This window comes from Stegostoma tigrinum, chromosome 12 (genome assembly GCF_030684315.1).
Source record: "Stegostoma tigrinum isolate sSteTig4 chromosome 12, sSteTig4.hap1, whole genome shotgun sequence".
Taxonomy (NCBI): Eukaryota; Metazoa; Chordata; class Chondrichthyes; order Orectolobiformes; family Stegostomatidae; genus Stegostoma; species Stegostoma tigrinum.
In genome coordinates, this window is record NC_081365.1 from 28,307,027 (window position 1) to 28,332,805 (window position 25,779).

The 25,779-nt window shown below is 43.0% G+C and overlaps 1 protein-coding gene across 5 annotated transcripts in view; it reads left to right on the forward strand.

Annotated features, from left to right (window-relative positions):
• cmss1 (cms1 ribosomal small subunit homolog) overlaps positions 1 to 25,779 on the forward strand; it is a 323,071-nt gene that overhangs the window by 264,875 nt on the left and 32,417 nt on the right. Inside the window, exon 2 of one of the 5 annotated variants that reach the window (XM_048540832.2) lies at positions 18,974 to 19,054. The exons of the other annotated variants lie outside the window; for them this stretch is intronic. The gene's annotated coding sequence lies outside the window, so the exon portion shown is untranslated. The remainder of the gene's footprint in view (positions 1 to 18,973; positions 19,055 to 25,779) is intronic. 5 annotated transcript variants of the gene reach the window in all.

Consider the following 25,779-nt stretch of genomic DNA (forward strand, 5'->3'; position numbering starts at 1 on the left):
TGGTAAAATGGGGAGAAACCAGAAATGCATGATACCATTGGGAGAGAGAGTTAACAAGGTATAGAGCTAGATGAACAAGTAGCACCAGAGGAGCAGGGAAGCTGATGTTTCAGGTCTGAAGTCTGAACCCTTCTTCAGAAATGGGAAGTGTTGGTAATATAGAGTATTTGATAATGTTAGAAGAGAAGATCCACTGGGGCTTCACAGTGAAACCATCGACCTAAAAAAAACTGGACACACCTCTGACTTAGCTGAAAAAAATGTTAGATTCAGCCGAATATTTGTAAGTGCTGTATCATTGCAAGTGAAGGCCTATTGAAGTTGCCTATAAAAGTAAAATAATTTCTTAAAGAAAACCTTTCTCAAGATCTTTGATGTAAACATAGCAAAATTGCTGCCATTTGCTTGATACAATCTCTTGTCCTGCAACATTCAAGTTGAAGATCCTTCAGCATATATAGAATTGGCCGAGACGGTTAAGCGCGGTATACATATGGCATGGATTTCCACAACTGTTCTTGATATTAGTTACGGTTCCAATTTTCAATAAGGTACAGTAAGCTTGTGCATATACTGTATGGCAGTTTGTATCTGCAAATTTGCTTTGAAAAACATTCATGTGGTCACCCTACAACTTAAGGAAGTGCAGGCAGAGATGGACTGTGTGATCACCAGATAGAAGAAAGGACCTGGCACCAAGTGTATCTTACTTGCAAACTAGTGTTTGGCCTTGGAAAACTGTGAGAATGATGGTTCCTGTGTGGAGACCAGCCAGATCCGTGGTACTGTGGGTGGTCCAGAAGAAGTCTGGAAGAGCAGTGGTGGTATGGAATTCATTAATGCGGGGAACAGACAGCACTTTGCATCTATAGGCATGACTCCCGGATAATATCTTGCCTCCTGGGTGCCAGGAACAATGATGTTATGGAATGGTTGCAAAACATTCTCAAGGGAGGGGTGAATAGCCAGAGAGAGGTCCATGTTGGGACCATTGACTTAAGAAGAAAGAGAAATGAGGTGCTGCAAACCGACTAGCATGAAATGGAGATGAAGGACTTCAAAGGTAGTTAACTCTGGATTACTCCCAGTGCCACACAATTGTGAGAATAGGAATAGAAGGATAGATGCACGGCATGAGAGATGGTGCAGGAGGGAGGGCTTTAGATTCCAGAGGTATTGAGACAATTTCTGGGGGAAATGGGACCTGTACAACTTGGACAGGTTACATCAGAGCAGGAATAGAATCAACATCCTTGAGACGAGTTTTGCTAATATTTTTGAGGTGGATTTAAATTAGAATGGCAGAGGGATGTGATACTAACAAGTAGTTCAGAGGGAAGAGAAGCTGAAATGGAATTAGAATTTAAAACATGGAAACATAATCTGGCCCATTGATTCTGTTCTTCCATTCAATAAGATTATGGCTGATCTTTTTGTGGACTCAGCTCCACTCACCTGCCTGCTCAGCATAACCCTTAATTCCTTGACTGTTCATAAATTTCTCTAACTTTGCCTTTAAAACATTCAATGAGGTAGTTTCAACTGCTTCACTGGGCAGGGAATTCCACAGATTCACACCCCTTTGGGTGAAAAAGTTCTTTCTCAACGCTGTTCTAAATCTCTTCCTCCTTATTTTGAGGCTATGCCTCCAGTTCTATTTTCACCTGCCGGTGGAAACAACCTTCCTGTTTCTATCTAATCTATTCCCTTCATCATTTTATATGTTTCTATCAAATCCGTCCTCATTATTCTAAACTCCAACGAGTATAGTCCCAGTCTACTCAATCTCTCCTCATAACCCAACCCCCTCATTTCTAGAATCAATTGAGTGAACCTCCTCAGCACCTTCGCCAGGTCCAGTGCATCCTTTCTCAAGTAAAGAATTTGGTGTGGCCTCACCAGCTGCAGCATAACATCACTGTTTTGAAACTCCATCTCACTAGCAATGAAGGACAATACTCTATTTGCCTTCTTAATTACATGTTGCACCTACAAATCTACTTTTTGTGATTCATGCACAAGGATACCCAGGTTCCCCTGCACAGCAGCACGCTGCAATTTAAACAATAGTCCAGTTTGCTATTATTCCTATCTCTGCAGGAGTTCCTCAGGGTAGTATCCTAGGCCCAATCATCTTCAGCTTCTTCATCAAAGACTTTCCCTCCATCATAAGGTCAGAAGCGGGGATGTTCGCTGATGATTGCACAATGCTCAGTAGCAGCAGTGTGTGCTAGCTAAAAGATGAACCACACAAGGTCCTTAGACTACGTCTTCCAAACCCATGACCACTTACACCTTAAAGAACAAGGGCAGCAGATACATGAGAATGCCACCATCTGTAAGACCCCCTCCAATCTACTCATCATCTTTATTTGGAAAGATACCATTCTTCCTTCATTGTTACTGAGTCAAAAACCTGGAACTCCAACCCCACCCCAAAATGGCATTGTGTGTTTACCTACAGCATCTAGACTGCGGTGGTTCAAGAAAGCAGCTCACCACCACCACCTTCTCAAGGGCAGCCAGGGATGGGAACTGAATGATGGCCAGCCAGAGACACCCATGTCCCTGCAAGTGAAGAAAGAAATGTGGACTGGGAGCAGCTACTTGCATATAATCCTGTCTTAGAGCAATGGGAGGCATTCAAAGAGGAAATAGCAAGAGTTTAGGACAAATATATTCCTGTAGACACAGAGAGTTGGACAAAGACTGGAGAACACTGGGTGTTAAGGGATATGAAAGTTAGGATTAATAGATAGAAGAGTTTAAAGCTGATTTCAAGAGCTTGATTTGGCACAGACCCTCAAGGGGTATAAAAAGTGCAGTGATAACTTCAGAAAGAAATTGGGGAGCAAAGAGACTGCATGAGAAACATTGGTGGCTGGAATAAAGGAAAAGGCTTTTTTAAAAAATAGAAAGAGAAAGAGAGTAACTAGGAAATGTGTAGGGTCCATTACGGACCATAGAGCTATTGTGTGTGTGAACCTGGAAGACATGGGCACGGTCCTCAATGAACACTTGGTGCTGATCTTCACAATGGAGAAAGGCAACACAGGTATAGACGTCTAGGTGGAGGACTGTGAAACACTAGAAATTAACAGACAGAGAGGAGGTACAATAAGTTTAGCAGCCGAAAAAGTGGATAAACCCATAGGCTGATATGAGATGTATCCCAGGCTCATGCAGAAAGCAGGGGAAGGTATCAGGAGCCCTGACAGTCATTTTCAAATCTCTCTGGCCAGAACTGTGGCATCAGAGGACTAGAAGGTTACTAATGTTATCCCATTGTTAAAGAAGGGAGGAACGGATGGGCCAGATAGTCTAACCTTGACAGTGGAGAAGTCATTTGAATTCTGAGGGACAGAATGTATCTGCAGTCCAATAGACATGGATTAATCAGGAATAGTTAGCATAGATTTGTTAGAGGAAGGTTGCGTTTCACAAATTTAATCAAAGTTTTTGTGGAGGTAGCCAGGAGTGTTGATGAGGGTAGTATATTTGATGTAGTCTACAAGGGCCTTAACAAGACTTTTGATAAGAACATTCACGGCAGACTGGTTAAGTTAGTTAGAGATCATGGGCTCCAAGGGTAAAAAGGCCCTTTGGATTCAAATTTGTCTGACAGGCAAGAAGCAGGGGGTGATGGTAGGAGGAAATTTCTGTGATTGGAAGTCGGTTTGCAGTGGGCTTCCACAGGTCTCTGTGCTGGGGTGCTTGCTGTTTGTGTACATTAATGATTTTGACTTAATTCTAGCAGGCATAATCAAAAGGTTTGTGGATAACACAGAACGTTCGGGTGGTGACTAGTGAGGAGGATGGATAAAAACTGCAGGAGACCAATGGACCAGTCAGCTGAACAGAATAGTGTCAAATAGAAGTCAGCCTGGACCAGTGTAAGGTGTAAGGCTAAATGCACTTAAAGATGGCTGGCAAGGCAAGGGATTACACTGTGAACGATAGGACTCTGGAAAGGACAGAGGATCCAAGTGTGCAAACCCCAAAGGAAGCAGCGCAGATGGATAGGTGGTTCAGAAGACATGGGATACTTGACTTTATTAGTTAAGGTGGTAGAATATTGGAGCAAGGACTTTTTGCTGGAACGGTACAAAGTGCAGGTTAAGCCACAACTGGAGTACTGTGTTCCATCCTGGTCACTGTATTATAAAATGATGTGATTGCACTAGAGAGAGTACAGAGGGGCCTCAGCAAGATCTTATATGAGCTACATGGAAAGACTAAATAGCCGCATGCTATTTTCCTTGGATCAGCAAATGTTGAGCGTGGACCCTATAGAGGTGTATAAGACGGTGGGTGTGGATAAGGTGGATAGGAAGGTACTTTTTCTGTTATTAAAGGGGACAATGACCAGGGCCTAGACTTAAAGTAGAAGGTAAAAGGCTAAAAGGAGAGCTGAGAATTGTTTTCGCTCAGAGAGTGGCGTGATGCTGGAACTCTCTGTTTAAAATGATGGTTGAATCAGAAACTCTTGTAACATTAAAGCAGAATTTGGATATTCACCAAAGTTACCATAGATACAGACCAATCTTTGAGATTAGGACTAGCGTATACTGATCATTGCTGATCTGACACAGAGGGCCAAGTGGCTTCTTTCCAAGCTGTTAACTTCTAGGAATCTATAAATTGTGGCAAAGATTTTTCTGTCCTTTAAATTCAGTGATGTGGAAATGGTGATTGAAATGGCAAGGGGGCAAGATAACACACAAAAAACTGGTACTCAGCAAACCCAGTCTCTTTACAATTTTAAAGAAAATGCGGAATGTATAGTTGACAGAAGAGTAGTAGGCATCCATTAAAAATTAAATCTTTTTTTCTGAAAAAAGAAGCAATTCCCTGCAAAATTTTCCACTTTGTGCTACTTCCTCAAAATGTATGATTCAGCATAATTCCCTCCTTGTTACCTTTCTCCAGTACCCAGTTTGGTTAAAGATAGCTGGGAGGATTGCTTGATGGCCTATATCATTCTGTGCATGCAAGCTATGTCGTTGATGTCGCACAGAAACAGCTGATGCAGCATACACCCAAGAGGGGAGCTGAAATATTCAGGGCCATTGGCTGCTGCTGGTGCCAGAGCCAAGTTGGCAGGATTTCACACGTCATGCTTTTTTCAGATTTTCCATTACTTTCCTTTTCGGGAGATGCAATGTAGTTGCTATATTTATTGGTTTTGTGACAGAGTTTTCCATTCCCTTAATGAAATGTTTGCAGTACTGTATCATTTAGAGTAAGGGGTATGGAAAAATCTTTTGAGAAGTAGCAACCTCCCAACTCATTAAAAAAAGAACTGAACAGTACGGGCTTTTACATCTGTAGTCTTTTATACTGATCTTGATTGCCCTCTTGATGTAACCATGTTTTTCATGTGATAGACTTTTTCAAAATGTAACTGCATGAAGAACAGAACCCTGGGATAACCTCGTGGTTAAGCTTTTGATGGATTTGTTCTCTACTGCTATGACAGTCGCTACAGGACTATCTTCTAAGTAGAAAAGATATACATCACTTAAATCCAAGCATCAATGTTATCAATATGTTATTATGTTTACTTCATGGTAGAAGAAAGCATTTTGATTTTGTAACATTCGATAAAAGTATGCAAAAGGCAAATGCGAACTTCCACTTTCAAACTTGTCCCTTAAGAGTAAGCCCCCAAATGACCAACTCCATTAGAACAAATCATGTTTTTCACCTGCTGGAAGAAATGAATTATTGCTGATATTTTTGAAACATCTTTAATTCACCTTCAAAACCAATTGCACACAAAAGTTGTTATAATCTCTCTATGACTTCATGACTCTCCATAATTACAAAGACTGATCAGTGCAGTGTTATTTGGTGCTTTCTCTGGAGGTAAATGATTCCAGATTACTTTAGACAATGCCCTCTAGGAAGTGTGTAATCTTAGAAGGCCCTTAGAAGTTGCTGCCAGAGCCTGGGCTGTCAGGTAATGCAAAAACATTGCTGCAATAGCAGGCCAACATGAATTCTGCCTTCCTGGGAGATGTTTAAGCAGGTTTTGTGTTTTATTGAGCCACTGGCACTGCTCTTGGGGGGCACCTCAGCATTTCTATTTGTTTTCAGAGGACAGAAAATTGGATGACTCTTTGACCCTGCAAACAGCTTTGCACACTGCAACCTGCAACTTCAATGGCAGCAGTCTGAGCTCACACAGCAGCACTCAAACTTTTGGTGACTGCAATATCGGCCATCAGGCGCTGCATTATGCTCAGGTCCACAGTTGTGATAGTAGAGTTCCCAGCATTTCTATGCAGGAAAGGCTGGTCTCCAGGCTCAAAGAAAAGGTGCTGGACTCCATTGCCCACTTTGACATTGACGGCTGCATTTTGACAGGCTTCCCATTGCACAGAGAGATTCTTTTGTGGGCTACCCCATCGAAATGCTCATCAGAATCGTCAGCAGTGGAACTCGTGCGTGACCCCTCCACCAGCAAGCTGACATCTCTGATAGCCTTGACAGCATGCTCTGGCTGGACTCCTGACGTGTGGAAGCTCACCTGTAATGTCTCCTGCAAAATACACACATTGATGGGCATCTGATATGGGAAGTAAAGGCTGTGAACTCAAATGACACTTTGGTGACTTTTCTATTTGGTGTTGGTCCACAAAGTCTGCCCCTTTTGCAACTACAATTGAATATGGCAGCATCTGCCTTCTGCACACCAGAAGCTTTGACTATTGATCTGGAGATACGAACCAAAATCCCACAGTTGTAGCTCAACAATTTATTTTCAAAAAGTAACTCCTAAATAATCAATTAGTATAAGTAATAGTAATACGATATAAGTGGATTGTTAAAAAATGCATCTGGCTCACTAATATCCTTGAGGAAATGAAATCTGCTGCCCTTACCCAGTCTAAAGTAGAAGTGACCTCAAGCCCAAAGCAGTGTGCATGAATGTTAACTGCCATCTGAAATAGCCCAATAAGCCACCCAGTTATTATCATTGTTGTTGTAATTAGGAAACAGGATACTGGTTTAATGATCAGCCATGATCATATTAAATGGTGGAGCAGGCTCAAAGGGCCAAATCACCAACTTCTGTTCTCTGTTTCTACCATGAAGGCAATTTACTGCTGTTTTTAGGGCAATTTTGGATGGCAACAAAGAAAGGAAGGGAAAGAATAGGGGTATGACTATGGTGAGAAGGGAAGGGCGTAATTAACAGAAGCATGCTTATATCTGTGATTTGTACATTGTACAGGAGTGTGGGATGTGTGAAAGAGGATTAAGCATGAGGATATCATCATCTTTGATGGCTTTGACCCTGCCATTGGTCTAGGCTCTAGCTATTGGTATCCCAGTAATGGCTGTCTCTCCTCCGTGGAGATTAGGATATGAAGACACACACATCCTTCCTCCAATTGCCTTCTGCCCCCCTCTGATTGTGCCCAATCTTGCCCCGCAAAAGAGATCTAGGAGTGTTTGTGAATGCTGTACAGCTTGTTTGGTTGACATGATGTCATGGTTGAACAGTTGCCAATGTAGCTGTGAGGCTTCTTAAATGTTGTTTTCATGAGATGTGAGTCAGCCAAGAACAGCATTTGTCTCTAATTCCTAACTGCCCTTCAAATGAATGGCTCAATCTTTCATTGCAGAGAGCACTCACCTTCCTTTCTCAATAGACATGAGTGAACCAGATGAATTTGTACGGAAGTTGAAGATAGTTATCGTGGTTACCAGCTGAAACCTATTCTATTCATTACATTTTAATTCCAGCTGCTGAGTGGCATTTGAACCCATGTCTCCACAGCATGACCCTGATTCTCTGGATAAGACATTACCTAATCACAACCATCTCCCCCTTTGCCACAATGCAAAGTATGTGACGGTGAAATGAGGCTTTTCAAAGTGAGGTGTGATACCTAATCAATGGAAATTGTTACTAGCAGAGTGATGGGCATGTTGCAAATGATACAATACATTACAATGCACCAATTCATAATTCTTAATTAGACCCGCTACTTTTTGCCCATGCACAGTTTTGATCTCTCTCACTCTCTCTCTCTCACACACACACACACACACACACACACACACACACACACACACACACACACACACACACACACACACAGTCATTAGACTCAGTTTGCATCTAAATGATGAATGAGTGGATGGTCTATTGGTAGATTGCTCTTGGGCAGGGCTTTTGCATTAAATTTGACATAAAAAGCTGTGACCTGTATATGTCTGTAACGTCAGACCAATCTCTGCCAGATATTCAAGCTGAATTTAAAACAATGAGTAAATACTCTGAAGCATTTCTCACATTGTGCCTGCCCCATTTCTGCTTGGCTGGATTTTATTTTCATTCGTGGGATGTGGAAGGCCAGTGTTTATTGTCTGTCCGTGGTTCACCTTGAGAGGGTGATGGTGAGGTGCGTTCCTAAACTGCTGAACTCCACCTGCTGTGGGTTGACCCACAATGCCATTAGGGATGGAATTCCAGGATTTGACCCAACGACAGCGAAGAAACGGCGATATATATATTGCCACAGCAGGACAGTGAGTAACTTGGTAGAGAACTTGCATGTGCTGTTCCCGGGTATCCGCTATCCTTGTCCATGTAGATAGAAATGTTTGCAGATTTGGAAAGTGTGTCTGAGGATCTTTGGTGAATTTCTGCAGTGCATCTTGTCAATTATACACACTGCTGCTGAGCATTGGTCGTGGAGGGAATGGATGCCTCTGGATGTTATGCCAATCAAATGGACTGCTTTGTCCTGCATAGTGCCAAGCTTTGTCAGTATTCCATAATGTTGATTCATGAGCCTTAAAAAACCCTGCACAAATGATATAAAAGTGAACCACTAGCAAGAGTGTGACTGTGGTTGGTTGCCATTTTAAAATGTCATCAGTATTTGTTGCAAAGAGTGACTGAGCTTTAAACTTTTCCTTCTCAAGACACCTTATCAATTCACCAGTGCCACCTGGTCAATACCTTACCCAGTTATAAGACACCAGTAAGTAAAACATGAACTTTGGTGTGAAGAAATTGAGGCAGACTCATAATGGAAGTCTTGCATGTCTTAACTGAAAGGGGAGGGAGGAACTTATGTGCTAAGTATATGCAAAAGTATGATACCTGGCATCACACTGGCATTGAAATTCATGTTGGTTATTTGTATGGCACATAGAATATCTTTTTGACTTGATTACAGTGTCCCTGTTAGGGAAGAACAGCAGAATTGCTACTGCGTAGCAGCACAGTGAAGTGGCTAACTTCACCTTTGCTTGCTGATATGTTTAAAACACCATACTGTTGCAGGTCGTGGCCCTATAGGAAATGTGGACATCCTTGGCAAGATGAGTATTTGTTGCCCATCCTTAATTCTCCTTGAACTGAACGGCTTGCTAGGCTGTTTTGGAGGACAGTGAAGAGTCAACCATACTGTTGAGAGTCTGGAGCCAATGTAGGCCAGAACAGATAAAGACAGCAGATTTCCTTCTGTAAAAGGCATTGGTGAACCAGATGGGCTTTTTCTATAATATATTAAAGTTTTCATGGTTCCTACTACTGAAAGTAGCTTTTAAGATTTTATGCACTGAGTTGAAATTGTACCAGCTGCTGTGGAATTTGAACCCATGAACATTACCGTTAGCATTTGGAGTACTAGTCCAGTGATATTACTGCTAACACCCATCTCTTCTGAATGGGGAAGGTATTTAATAGGATACTAGTCACATGGGCTGCTTTGCTTTGAATGTTTTTGAAGTGTTTTTTGGAGCTGCATTCATCCAGACGAGTGGGGGTTTTCTATTACACTCCTGATTTATGCCTTGAAGAGGTGGACAGGCTTCAGGTGGTCAGGACTTGTGGTGCGGGGTGGCACGCTGGCTCAGTGGTTAGCAGTGCTGCCTCACAGTGCCAAGGACATGGGTTCAGTTCCACCCTCGGGTGACATTATGTGTGGAGTTTGCACATTCTCCCCGTGTCTGCGTGGATTTCCCCCAGGTGCTCCGGTTTCTTCCCACAGTCCAAAGATGTGCAGGTTAGTTAGATTGGCCATGCAAAATTGCTCGTAGTGTCCAGGGTGGGCAGGTTAGGTGGATTAGCACTGGGATATGCAGGGTTACAGGGATGGGGCGGGTCTGGGTGGAATGCTGTTTGGAGGGTTGGCATGGATGCAATGGGCTGAATGGCCTGCTTCCGCACTGCCTGGATTCTATGATGATGATTGTATAAGATGATAATTGGGCTTTCAATTAGTTCCTCATGGATACCCATTGAGACTGCTGGCAAAGAAGTTGCACGAACGGGTGCTTGTGGTATAGTGGTAGTGTCTGTACCTCTGTCCCAGGCTGAAATCCAACCTACTCCAGAGCTGTGTCATAACATCTCTGAATAGGTTGATCAGAAAATATCCAACAAGTTGTACAACAGTTTATTAAGGCCGCCAATTAAGAGCGATCTTGACAGACAGTCCACGATAATGCTCAAATGAACTGGATCATTCAAGCAACAAAAAGTGCGGATGTTTACTTGAAATCTGGAAACAAGTAACAAAGGAAAAAGAATATTATCCCAAGTTTTTGTAGAACACAGTCAATACCTTGCTCAATGCCTTTTTATCTTAATGCCTAAAATATCGCCTGTAAGGAGCACAAACCCAGTTTAATTTAAAACACACTATTTAACTATGACTTATTTCCAAATTCTTCAATGAAAAAGGGAAAACATTCCAAAATATGACAGTAATTCTAGCCTTGATATTCTAATTCCATAGCAGTGGATGGAGTCCAAACTAGACATGTACTCTAAAGTATTGTCCCAAGTTACATTCAGCACTAAAGTAATTAGACCAGTTTTAGCTATTGAATACAAAATAATTATAAGCTTTTAAATGATGTCAGCTTATTTTGTTGCAAGAAACGTTTTTCCTCCATTAAGTTTGTGATAAATTGTAAAATTTTACAAATAATTTTAATATGCCTCCAGGAAAGCTAATAGTATAATTTTTATGAAAAAGTTCACTGCTCTCATAGTTCCAATACAAACATCTGGTTGAACAGCTACCCCGGAGTTCTCTTGGCCTATTATTCAGTCTGTTAATAATTTAGAATTAAATAAGTCCAAATTGAACATTGTAAGAGTTAGCACGCGTCGTTTCACCAGTATTGCCAGGAGCATTGACAAAACTCAATACATAGAGCATTTCCCTACATTTGATTTCTAGACTGCTGGAAATCATCCCTGGCATCAAGGACCGAGAGCATCCATCCTACATGCAATATGTGATTTGTTGTGACACTTCTTAGGTCAAGCTATGAAGCCTGATTGTACAACAGTTGGAGGCAAGCCACAATTACTACAGTTTCAGCTTCATGGGCCTAAGCTGAAGCCTTGAGCCAAATCGTGTCTCGATGATCTTTAATAAGATAAGACATTAAGTTTGTGCCTGCTGTTTCCCACAAAGGTTACAAAATTTGCAAATCTCCTCCTGAAACAGTTCACAATTTCAGTTTCTGGATTGGGTAGCAATACTCCTGAATACATTGTACTATATCACAAAATAGAGAAAGACTTCTCAGTTCATTTAAAGAATAGAATCAAGCTGTATAAAACAAGCTGAGATATGGTTTGGAAAGTGCCACATGAAATAGTTGGAGGTAAGTTTACTCTGGCCATGGCCTGCAAAATACTAGTAATCAAATATTCAAAACAGGTTTAGGCGAACTGCAGCAATTGTTCTTTCCCGAAGGAAAAATCAGAGTTAATGTTTCAGGTCTGGTGAACCTTCTTCAGAATTTAGAAGGAACTTCTGAGGAAGGATCACCAAACCCAAAATGTTAACTTCGATTTTTCCTTCACAGATGCTGCCAGACCTGCTGAGCTTTTCTAGCAATCTCTGTTTTATTTTCTGATTTACAGCATCTGCAGTTCTTTCATTTTTTAAAAATTGTTCTTTCCTGTCTGGAACTAAAGTAAAACTGGTAAAAGTAAAATGCAAAAGTGGCCAAGCCATGCTTTAGAAGGGAAATTAGAGATAGTGTTGGATCCAAGGAAGAGGCATACAAATTGGCCTGAAAAACGTAACAGACCTGACATGTTGGAGGAATTTAGAATTCAGCAAAGAACAAACTGACTGATCAAGGAAAAGAAAATAGAATACAAGACTAAGCTTCCAGGGAACATAAAGCTGACTGTAAGGCACTGATGTATTTGCGAAAAAGATTGGTAAAGACAAATTCCTTGGGCTCCTTGCAGTCAGAAACCAGGGAATTTACAATGAATAATGAAGAAATGGCCACCCAGACAAGTAAGTAACAAAGGAGGACACAAATAGTATATCACAAATATTGGATTTAGTGAGAAGGAGGAACTGAAGGAAGTCAGTATGGAAATCATGTTTAGATATCAACGGGTTTGAAGGCAAATAAATCCCCAGTGACTGGTAATCTACATCCCAGAGTACTTAAAGAAGTGACCCTGTGGATGCACTGGTCATCGTATCCCAAAATTATATATATTCTGGAACAGTTCCCACAGATTAGAGGTTAGCTAATGTGAGCCCATCTATTTAAAATGGGAAGCAGAGAGAAACCCAGGAATTACAAACCACTCAGCCTGACACTGGTAATAGGGAAAATGCTAAAGTCCATGATAAAAGATTTAATCTCAAGCACTTGGAAAACAGTGGGAGGAGCAGACAGAGTCAGCATGGGTTTATGAAAGGGAAATCATGCTTGATTAATCTACTGGATGTAACTTATAGAGTTGATGAGGGGAACCCAGTCGATATGGGCTCTCAGAAAGCTTTCGGCAAAGTTACACATAAGAGATTAGCATTTAAAATTAAAGCACATGGGATGGGGTAGTGTATTGAAAGGATAGAAGACTGATTGGCAGACAGGATACGAAGAGTAGGTATAAACTTATCATTTTCCAAATAGCAGGCAGTGACTATTGGGGCAATGCAGGGATCAGTGCTAGGACCCCAGCTTTGACAATATTTATTAATGATTTAGATGTTGGACCTAAATGTAATGTTTGCACATTTTCAGATGACACAAAGCTGGGTGGGAGCATGAGCTGTGAAGTTGAGGCAGAGTTACTACAGTGTGATTTGGACAAGCTGATTGAATGGGCAAAAGTATGACGAATGTAGTATCACGTAGGTAAATATGAGGTTACTCGCTTTAAGAAAAAAACAGGAAGGCAGATTATTATCTGAATGGCTGTAAATCGAGAGGAGAATGTAAAACAAGACCTGGGTATCCTTGTACACCGGTCACTGAAGGTAAGTGTGCAGGTGTAGCAGACAGTAATGAAAGAAAATCCGATGTTGTCGTTCATAATGTCAGGGTTAGAGTACAAGACAGGGAAGTCTTGCTGCAGTTACATGTGGCCTTGGTGAGACCATACCCTAAATATTATATACAGTTTTGGTCTCCTTAGGTGAGGAAGGATGTTCTTCTGAGGGAGTGCACTGAAGGTTCACCAGATTGATGCCTGGGATGGCAGAACTCACATATGAGGTGAGGTTGAATCAATTAAGATTGAATTCTCTGGTGTTCATAAGAATGAATTGAAATCCTTAAAATTCTACCAGGACTAGACAGGGTAGATGCAGGAAGAACTTTTCCTATGATATGATAGTCCGACCCAGGGGGCACAGCCTAAGGATGCATGGTAAACAATTTAGGGCTGAAATGAGGAAAAATTTCTTCACCAGGAGAGTGGTGCGCCTGTTGAAATCACTACCACTGAAAGCTGCCAAGACCAAAACATTATATGATTTCAAGAAGTAGTTGGATATTGCATTTGAGGTTGACAGGATCAAAAGATATGGGGGAAAACAGGAACAGGTCATTGAAGTGGATGCTCAGCCATGATCATAATGATTGGTGGAGCAGGTTTGAAGGGGCAAATGACCTACTCCAGCTTCTGTTTTCAAATTCCATGTAAAACTAAATATGTATTAAATCCTCATTGTAAAATCACCTTATCTGCTTGGGACAATGAGAATGATACAAAATTTGGGTTCTGTAAATTGGTTAATGAACTGAGGGAGAGATGTCTGATGGGATAACATCAAAAGTCACATGACACCAGGTTATAGATGAAGGAGCAGCGCTATGAAAGTTTGTGATTTAAAATAAACGTGTTGACTATAACCTTTTGTCGTGTGGCTTCTGATTTTGTCCACTCCTGTCCAACACTGGCACCTCCACATCATTTTGGGACAATAACTCAACATGAATGGATATATATGCAGTGAGATCCACATATGGCCCGTTGTTCAACCTATTTATCCCTTTGCTCTCTCTACTTCACTGTTGGGGTGAAGTGACTGAAAGTGAATTGTTGGGTGGGGCCATTTTCCCCACTGGATTTCCCTCCCATCTGGGAGAGGGTAAAATCTGGACTTGGCAAAAAGCAGATCTGCTCCTAAGAAGTGGAGCTGCTTCAGTAGCTTTGACCCCTTCAGTTTAGTTCCGAGCACCTACCTGTTGAAATCTCCAATCTTCCTTCTTCAAAGCACTTAGTGGGATATTGTATGAAATTTATGGCATGCTTCTGCCCCATTTTCACCTCTTGCCAGCTCTTCTGGTGCAACCAAGTTCTCCCCCACATTCTTCTCCCCCACCCCACCCGAGCAAAGTAAGTCAGGAATGTGTCAGATACAAAGGATAGGTGGACTTTGCTTGAACAGAATTTTCCGTTGAAAGATGTAAATTAAGCTTGAGTTCCAAATTCCATCTACACTTTTTGAAAAATCTACTTTTTATGGTGGGGTAAGGGGAAGAGATGATGAAGAACAAGAATTTGTATCCTTGTTACTAATCACTTAGATTACTATGAATATGCAAGACAGAAATACTGAATTCAGCCCAGCCAATCAAACCTGTATTTATGCTTCATATGTGGTTCCACCCATCCTTCCTTATTCAACTCTGTCTGTGCAAATCTCTATTCCTTTTGCCCTCATATTTATCTAGCTTCCCCTTCGATGCATCTGTGCAATTCATATCAGTCACTTCTTGTAGTAGCAAGTTCCAGAGTCTTATTATGTTCTGGACAAAGAAGAAGATTCTGCTGAATTGGCCATCAGATAGGCTAGTGACTATCTTGTGGATATACCAGACTTGTACATGGAATAACACGGCGTAGAGCTGGATGAACACAGCAGACCAAGCAGCATCAGAGGAGCAGGAAAGCTGACGTTCTGGGCCTAGACCCTTCTTCAGAAATGGGGGAGGAGAAGGGGATTCTGAAATAAATAGGGAGAGAAGAGGAGGCAGATAGAAGATGGATAAAGGAGAAGGTAGTTGGAGAGGAGACAGACAGGTCAAAGAAGCGGGGTTGGAGCCAATAAAGGTGAATATAGGTGGGGCAGTAGAGAAGGGTTAGGTCAGTCCAGGGAGGATGGATAGGTCAAGGAGGCGGGATGAGGTTAGTGGGTAGGAGATGGGGGTGGGACTTGAGGTGGGAGGAATGGTTAGGGAGGTGGGTTGAGCTGGGCTGGTTTTGGGATTTGATCGGGGGAGGGGAGATTTTGAAGCTTGTGAAGTCCACATTGATATGCTTGGGCTGCAGCGGTCCCAGGTGAAATATGGATGCTGTTCCGGCATCTTTCGGATGGCGTCATTGTAGCAATGCAGGAAGCCCAGGATGAACATGTCGTCCAAGGAGTGGGAGGGGGAATTGAAATGGTTCGCGACTGGGAGGTGCAGTTGTTTAGTGCAAACCGAGTGTAGGTGTTCCGCAAAGCGGTCCCCAAGCCCCTGCTTAGTTTCCCCGATGTACAGGAAGCCACAATGGGAACAGCGATACACTATACCACACTAGCACATTTGCAGGTGAACATCTGTTTGATGTAGAAGGTCTTCTTAGAGCCTGGTAGAATGGTTGGACAAGCTAAACCTTTACCCAATGTAAGCTAGAGGAGTAAGAGGTAACTTGATTGAAACATGAGACTCTTGACAGGATGGAGGTGAAAAGGATATTTTCCCTTAAGGAACAATCAAGAATGAGTAGTCACTGTTTAAGGATCATTTAAAAGAGGAATGTAGTCATTTTTTTTCCTTCTGCGAGCCACAAGTCTTTGAAACTCACTTGCTCGAAAGGTGATGTAGGCGTAATCCTTGACTATTTTGAAGGCGGATGTGAAAAGTTTCTTCTTAAGCAAGAGGTTGAAGGCTTCTTTTTATGGATAGGCAAGAATGTGAGTTGGAGATTCCAATTCGATCAGCCCTGATCTTATTAAAAAGCAAAACATTCCCAAGATCTCCTACTCCAGGTCCATATTTGTATATATGTTATATTGGTGGCCTCACATCCCTCTGTAGTAATTTAGACATTTAGAGCACAGAAAATGGCCATATGGCCCATATGCACCAGTCAACAAAGGTCTGGTCACATCTTCCTGTTTCTAGACCATAACCCTCTAGGATATGGCAATGCAAGTAAATATGGAAATACTGTTTCATTGTTACAAAAGTTTCTGACTCAGTCATCTTTTCAGACAGTAAGTTTCAGACTCCCACCACCTTCTGATTGAGAAATGTTCTCCTCAACTCTCTTCTTAGTCTTCTACCTCCTACCTCAATAACACCTGCTTATTGACCCCTCTACTAATTGAAAAGATCACCTTCCTATCCCCCCACTTCATAATTTTATCCACTTTCAATAGGCCAGTAATGGCTGCTCCAAGGAAAACAACATCATGCAATCCAATCTTTCCTCAGAGCTCAGACCCTCCAGCCCACGTAGCACCCGGGCAAATCTCTTTTCCACTCTCTTGAGTGTAACATACTTCCTATAATGTGGTGACCAGTACTCCACTTATGGCCCTACAAGCAATTTAAACAGTCCTAGCATGACCATCTTGCTGTTGTACTCTTTGCCTTGGCTAATGAAGACAGGAATCCCATATGTCTTCGAAGACACCTTAGTCACCTGCCCTATTGCCTTCAAGAGATGGTGGAAATGCACATCAAGTCCTGTCAGGTCATCGATACTTTCTAGGGGGTCCTGTCATTCATAGTGTAATCCCTTGGCTTGTTAGCCCTCCACAAGTACATTACCTCATACTCGTCTGGGTTGAATTCCATCTACTACTTATCTGCGATTTATATCTTCCCATAGTTTATGGCTATCCTCCTTTATTATTTGCCACCCTACCAATTTTCTGCTTTTGTTTACATCTATCTAGATATGCCTTTCATAATGTTAAAGAACTTAATTGGGTTGAGAAAATAAACTGTTCATCCCTTCTTGTAACACCTCAAATTGATCTAAATGGAAATTATTTTGCTGATTGTGCATTTATTCTGCAAGTTTGTTACCATCATCTTGTTATTTGTTGCAATACTGCTCAATGTTGGCCATCCCTGTGAAGTTGGTGGGTTGTATTTTCCCAGCCACTAAACCTCGTGGGCACTGGCTAGTCAACTGGGAAAATTTGACAAGATTGAGAAAATGAGCTTCTTGACATTTAGGAAAAAGAGGCCTGATTTTGCCCACAATTTCAACAGCAAGAGGAAAATTCTCACTAGTGAGCAGTAATAGGTCTATTTGCATGCATTTACATGTCATCGCCTATTCTTGCTTTGTTCAGTGCTTTATAATGAATCATACTTGGTTGCTGGGACATAGAGGTCTTCGAGAATGCCCTCTGCTGCTAGGATTCTCCCACATCCTATTGAAGTCTGTTTCCTGAAAAAGCAGGAGAGATTAGGCAGTACTGTGGCTCCTTGGCTGTTTGTGTGGAGTTTACATGTTTTCTCCATGTCTCCTCCGGGTATCCTCTGGGTACTCCAGTTCTTCCCACAGTCCAAAGATATGCAGGTTAGATGGATTGGCCATGGTAAATGCAGGGTTACAGGCTTGGATATTCTTTGGAGGGTTTGAGAAGATTTGATGGGCCGAATGGCCTCTTTCTGAACTGTGGGGACTCTATGAATGAGTGAGCTGGAAATGGCTGGCACAGCTGTTAGCAGTGATTTGGCAGGGGGTTGTGGTGGAGTTAGTGAGACGTTCCAAGGGAATAAATTAGCAGCACAGAGGCCATTCATGGCTAGTCACCTGGGAAGTTAGGATGGCTGAGAGGGAGTGAAGGAAGATGCTGCGTACGACAGTGAGATTGGTAGACCATTGGACTTGTTGTGAGGTAGTGCAAAAGCACAGAGAATGTGTGGGGTAGCAGAGTGAAGATAGTGGCTGCCTCATTGAGTGCACAAAATTATTAAACTCCTTCCTGCCCTGCTGGCCATTCCTATTGACTGTGGGCATTGTACTGACTTGGTGGCAACTTCAGAACAGTTTGACAGGTCTGCTGCTGTAGTGGTCCTAGGTAATCAAAAGGAAAGAGATCAGGCTTCCTCTGCCACCACGCAGGACCTCAAGGTTCCTGTCAGCAAATTTGAGTGCCAACCTGCCTCTGCTAACCACCTGTGGGGGCAATTCTTCTAAAACTGCAGCTGTGAAAAGTAGTTCCTGACTCGCAGCGATTTACATGGTACACAGCGGAGTTTCAAATATGGCACAGCTGGCAGGAATCCCAGAATGTCACAGCGGCAGTGATGCTTCTGCAGTCAGGGAGTTGCACCTTGGAGATGAGGTGAGCAGTGTAAGATTGTATGAGATAACTATAACGAGATCCAGAGCTGAGAGACTCTGCTGAGATAACCTGTTCAAGCTCTCAGAGAGAAACCCTTCAAGAATCACTGTGAAATTGAGGCAGCCAGTTTTCCATAAAATTCAGTCTGGTGTCCCATAAATTCACAAATGTTGCATTAGATTCAGGTGTATAGATCATGAATGTAAGTTGTGCATTTTAGTCACAGCATTGATTCTTGTAGGATTTCACTTTACCCTTACTCCTGTTCTCCACTTTCTGCGTTTCAGCCAAGCAGTGATCCTTTTATTCACTGACCATGCATGCTCTGACCTTTAATTATTCATCTATTATGTGTTATCTTATTGAAGGTCTTGTAGAAATCCAGCTGTATTGCATCTACTGAATTACTCCTTTCTGCAGCCTGTTTCCTCTTCGATGATTCCCAGTAGGTAGGTCAAGCAAGACATTCCCTTTTGAAATCAGTGTTGATTATTCATTGTTATATATTTTTGTTTTTGAATGTTTTTCTTAATATGGATTTCATTAGTATTCCTGTTGCTGATATTAAACTGACTGGTCCTTGGTTCCCAGAGCATGTTTTAGATTCGTGCTTAAAATAGAAGTATGACGTTAGCTGTCCGCCAGTTCTCTGGCATTACACAGTTACCCAATAAATCCTTAAATACGTGGAACAGTGCCTCTGCTATCTGTTCCTTAGATTCTTTGAGGACCCATGGGTACAATCCATCTACACAAGATGTTTTATTCCCTTTGATTTTGATTAATTTCTTTAATATTGCTCGTCTTCTTTTTGTTTTAAATGTAGTTATATCATTTCTCAGTTTATCTTTTGCTATTATGTTCCTTTGATCCATCTTCCTGGTAAACTCTACAGCCAAGCAATTACTTAATAATTCTGCTATTAAAATGCTTTGTCTGTGATTTTATCAAACAGTCTCTGATTGTCTTATTCCCATCACAGCTTTTCCTTTTTTATTGCATTGTATTATTTTGGGTTATGTTATTTAGTAATTTATTTTCATAATTCATGTTTGCCTTCTGAATGTTTTTATTACTTCTTCAGTCCCTGCATCCTTTTCCACTCTGCTGTCCTTGTATTTTGTGCATCCTCCTTTTTACCCATTACTTTAACTGGTGTCTCATTAGCTGTTAGTTTGCTTTATTTTTAATGGGATATGCTTTCCTGGGTTTTGCTGAGTACTATTTTAAATGTTTCTTATTATTGTTCACCTTCAATATTCTGATCCATTTTGTTTCCACAAAGTCTATCCTCAACCTCTCAAGCTTAGGTTTTACTTGCCCTGGCCTTTGCCATGCTTATGCCCTTCTTAAATATTATCTCATAGTGTGTTACATCGTTATTACTATTGCCTGGGTGGTCTCCTCCTTTTACTTCTCCTATTTCCTCTGTCACATTCCCACAATTGGTTTTAATGATTTTATAACTAACTGGTTTCCTCAGGCTTGGAGATCCCACATCCATCAGGAGTAGAGGTGGCCAGATTTCTTTTGAGGTCATGCACAAATAACAGTGTATCGTTTGTACATAGTACCATTTTGTGCTCTCTGTCTACCATACTTTCATCAAATTCTTCACTCGCAGCAATTTGAATGGATTTCCATTTAGGGTCTAAAGGATGTTCATCTTACATCTGAAACGAATTGCCATCCTTTGAGGGATAAAGACTCTCAATTTATAAAAGTACAGTAAACAGGAAGACTCTGCACATTATTCTCATGGGAATAAATGTTTGGAGTTAACAAATTTCTTTCAGTCATAATTGGTGAAGCTACACCTACAATGAGACTATTTGTGTTCCTCAGCATCACAGATGTTAGTCTTCAACCAAGATAATAAAATGTGAGGCTGGGTGAATACAGCAGGCCCAGCAGCATCTCAGGAGCACAAAAGCTGACGTTTCGGGCCTAGACCCTTCATCAGAGATGGGGATGGGGTGAGGGTTCTGGAATGAATAGGGAGAGAGGGGGAGGCGGACCGAAGATGGAGAGAAAAGAAGATAGGTGGAGACGAGAGTATAGGTGGGGAGGTAGGGAGGGGATAGGTCAGTCCAGGGAAGAGAGACAGGTCAAGGACGTGGGATGAGGTTAGTAGGTAGGAGATGTAGGTGCGGCTTGGGGTGGGAGGAAGGGATGGGTGAGAGGAAGAACAGATTAGGGAGGCAGAGACAGGTTGGACTGGTTTTGGGATGCAGTGGGTGGAGGGGAAGAGCTGGGCTGGTTGTGTGGTACAGTGGGGGGAGGGGACAAACTGGGCTGGTTTTGGGATGCGGTGGGGGAAGGGGAGATTTTGAAGCTGGTGAAGTCCACATTGATACCATCGGGCTGCGGGGTTCCCAAGCGGAATATGAGTTGCTGTTCCTGCAACCTTCGGGTGGCATCATTGTGGCACTGCAGGAGGCCCATGATGGACATGTCATCTAAAGAATGGGAGGGGGAGTGGAAATGGTTTGCGACTGGGAGGTGCAGTTGTTTATTGCGAACCGAGCGGAGGTGTTCTGCAAAGCGGTCCCCAAGTCTCCACTTGGTTTCCCCAGTGTAGAGGAAGCCACACCGGGTACAGTGGATGCAGTATACCACATTGGCAGATGTGCAGGTGAACCTCTGCTTAATATGGAAAGTCATCTTGGGGCCTGGGATAGGGGTGAGGGAGGAGGTGTGGGGGCAAGTGTAGCATTTCCTGCGGTTGCAGGGGAAGGTGCCGGGTGTGGTGGGGTTGGAGGGCAGTGTGGAGCGAACAAGGGAGTCACGGAGAGAGTGGTCTCTCTGGAAAGCAGACAAGGGTGGGGATGGAAAAATGTCTTGGGTGGTGGGGTCGGATTGTAGATGGCGGAAGTGTCGGAGGATGATGCGTTGTATCCGGAGGTTGGTGGGATGGTGTGTGAGAACGAGGGGGATCCTCTTTGGGTGGTTGTGGCGGGGGCGGGGTGTGAGGGATGTGTTGCGGGATATGCAGGAGACGCAGTCAAGGGCGTTCTCGACCACTGTGGGGGGGAAGTTGCGGTCCTTGAAGAACTTGGACATCTGGGATGTGCGGGAGTGGAATGCCTCATCGTGGGAGCAGATGCGGCAGAGGCGGAGGAATTGGGAAAAGGGGATGGAATTTTTGCCAGAGGGTGGGTGGGAGGAGGTGTATTCTAGGTAGCTGTGGGAGTCGGTGGGCTTGAAATGGACATCAGTTACAAGCTGGTTGCCTGAGATGGAGACTGAGAGGTCCAGGAAGGTGAGGGATGTGCTGGAGATGGCCCAGGTGAACTGAAGGTTGGGGTGGAAGATGTTGGTGAAGTGGATGAACTGTTCGAGCTCCTCTGGGGAGCAAGAGGCGGCGCCGATACAGTCATCAATGTAACGGAGGAAGAGGTGGGGTTTGGGGCCTGTGTAGGTGCGGAAGAGGGACTGTTCCACCTAACCTACAAAGAGGCAGGCATAGCTGTGGCCCATGCGGGTGCCCATGGCCACCCCATTAGTCTGTCGGAAGTGGGAGGAATCGAAAGAGAAGTTGTTGAGGGTGAGGACGAGTTCGGCTAGGCAGATGAGGGTGTCGGTGGAGGGGGACTGGTTGGGCCTGCGGGACAGGAAGAAGTGGAGGGCCTCCCTACCTACGTCCGTGACACCACCCACGCCCTCCACCTCCTCCAGGACTTCCAATTCCATGGCCCCCAACACCTCATTTTCACCATGGACGTCCAGTCCCTATACACCTGTATTCCGCATGCAGATGGCCTCAAGGCCCTCCGCTTCTTCCTCCTTGACCTGTCCGTCTTCCGTGGACTGACCTATCCCCTCCCTACCTCCCCACCTATACTCTCCTCTCCACCTATCTTCTTTTCTCTCCATCTTCGGTCCGCCTCCCCTTTTCTTTCCCTATTTATTCCAGAACCCTCACCCCATCCCCCTCTCTGATGAAGGGTCTAGGCCCGAAACGTCAGCTTTTGTGCTCCTGAGATGCTGCTGGGCCTGCTGTGTTCATCCAGCCTCACGTTTTATTATCTTGGATTCTCCAGCATCTGCAGTTCCCATTATCACTGATACAATTTTAGTCTTCAACCAGTTCAGTTCAGTCCATGTTCTGTCAAGAAATGTCTGCTGAAGATGTCTGCACTGCAAAGGCTATGGGCCCTGACAACATTACAGCATTGGATGTGCTCCAGAATCAGCTGAATCCCCAGCCAAACTGTTCCAGTACTGTTATATCACTGGCATTTTCCCGACAACATGGAGAACTTCCCAGGTATGTCCTGGGCACAAAATGCACATCAAATCCAATCTAGCCAATTATTTCTTTATTGATCTTCTTTCATCATCTGCAAAGTTTTGGAATGATTGCCAACAGTACCATTTAGTAGCACTTGCAAAGGACTAACCTGCTCACTGAAACACAGTTTGGATTCTCCTAGGCTCTCTCAGGTCCTGACCTCATTACAGTTTTGGTCCAAACCTGGCCAGAAGAGCTGAATTCCAGATGTGTGGTGAGAGTGACTGCTCTTGACATCAAGGTAGCATTTGATTGTATTGGGTATCAAGGAACCCCAGCTAAACTGGAGTAATTGGGAATCAGGGGAGTTCTCCATTTGATGGAGTCATGCCTAACACTGGTTTATTGGAAGCCAATCATCTCAATCCCAGACCATCACTGCAGGAATTCCTCAGAATATCGTTCTAAGCTCAACCATCTTCAACTGCTTCATCCATCACCTTCCATTCATCGTAAAGTCGGAAGTGGGAATGTTCACAGATGATTCCACAATGTTCAGCGCCATTTGCAATGAGTCCGATGCTGAAACAGTTTGTGCTTATTGCATCAAAACTTACACAACTTCCAGGCTTCTTCTGATAAAGGTGCTTGACAGCTTCTTGCACTTATAGAATGAATATGACTATCTCTACTAAAAGAGAATCTAACCATGGCCCTTTGCCATCTGATAGCATCACCATCAATAACTTCCCCACTATCAACAATCTGGGGGTTGACCAGAAATAGGCCAGTTGTATAAGTACCATAGCCCCAAGAACAAGTCAGAGATAAGGAAATATAGAAGACAGGAACAGGAGTAGGCCATTCAACCTCTCGAGCCTGCTCTATCATTCAATTTGATCATGGCTTAGCATCGAGCTCAATATCTACTTCTGCCCTTCCCCACCATATCGCTTGATCCCTTTAACCACCAGAGCTATAAGTACCTGTTTCTTGAAAACAAAATGTTTTGGCCTCACCACTTTTGGTGATAGTGAACTCTACAGGCTGACCACTCTCTGGATGAAGAAATTTCACCTTATCTCAGGCCTAAAAGGCTTACTCCTTATCCTTAAAATATGACGCCTGGTCTGGACTCCTCCACCATTGGGAACATCCTTCCTACATCTCACCCGTCTAGTCCTGTTAGAATTTTGTAGGCTTCTACAAGATCCACATCCCACCCCACAATTCTTATAAATTCCAATAAAAACAGTCCTAACTGACTTGATTTTTTTGCAGTGTTAGTCCTACCACCATAAGAATCAATTTAGTAAACTTTCATTGCACTCCCCCATAGCAAGAAAATCCTTCCTCAGAAGGAGATCAAAACTACACACAATATACCAGATGTGACCTCATCAAAGCCCTGCATAATTGCAGTGAGCCACCCTTCTTCCTGTGATCAAATCCTCCCACTATGAAGGCCAACATACAGTTTTCCTTCTTTATTCCCTGCTGCACCTCTGTGCTTACTTTCAGTGATTAGTGTATAAGGTCACCCAGACCTTGTTGAATATTCCCCATCTCAATTTGCAGCCACTCAAATAATAATGTACCTTGATAACAAAGTGTGGAGCTGGATGAACACAGCAGGCCAAGCAGCATCTCAGGAGCACAAAAGCTGACGTTTCGGGCCTAGACCCTTCTTCAGGCCATCAAGCTCTGATGAAGGGTCTAGGCCCGAAACGTTAGCTTTTGTGCTCCTGAGATGCTGCTTGGCCTGCTGTGTTCATCCAGCTCCACACTTTGTTATCTTGGATTCTCCAGCATCTGCAGTTCCCATTATCTCTAATAATGTACCTTCCTATTTTTGCTACCAAACTCACATTTAGTGTCACATTTATCTACGTTTATTGTATTTGCCCACTTACTTAGCCTATTGAAATCACACTGCAAAATCTCTGCACCCTCCGCACAGCTCACCCTTCCACCCAGCTTTATGGCAAATTCTGAGATTATGAATAGCTGATTCTTAGTAACGATCCCTGCAATTCCTGACTAGTCACTGCTTGCTATTCTGATAAAGACCAATTTATTTCTACTCTTTGTTTCCTGTCTGCAAACCAACTTTCTATCATCTCATTACATTACCTCCAATCCCATGTCCTTTAATTTTGTACACTAATCTCCTAAATGGGATTTTGTCGAAAACTTCCAAAGGCCCAAGTAAACCACATCCACTGGCTACCCCTGATCAAATCTTTTACTTATATCCTTGACAAATTCCGGTGGTTGTGTCAAGCATGATTTATCTTTTGTAAATCTATGCTAACTGTGTCTGATTCTACCACTGTTTTCTAAGTGCTGATTGCAGTGAATAACTCAATCCTTGTTTCCTAAGTGCCTGTCCATTATCTACAAGGCACAAGTCCAGAACATGATGGAATACTCTGCAATTGCCTGGGTGGGTGCAGCTTCAACAGCACTCAAGAAACTTGACACCATTCAAGATAAATCAGCCAATTTGATTGCTGCCCCATTCACTACTTCTAACATTCGTTCTGTTCACTACTGACATACAATGGCAGCAGCGTGCACCATCTGGCAGATGTACTTCAATAAAACACCAACAGCACTACCACCTAGAAACATGAGGGCAGCAGATGCATTAGACACCCCTCCCCAATCTGTCCTGACATTAAATTGCATCAATGTTTCTTCATTGGGTCAAAACCCTAGAAGTCCCATCCCACCAAAACTTTTGTTGACCCTACACCCCAGGAGTTGCAGTAACTCAAGAGAGTAGCCCACCACTTGCCCCCTGGCACTTAGGAATGTACAATACATGTTGGCCTAACCATTGATGTCCACATCACATGAATGAATAAAAACAAATATTGCAGTTACTCTCCTTGCAGCTTTTGCTGCATGTTTTGCCTGAATGGCAACCTATTCCAA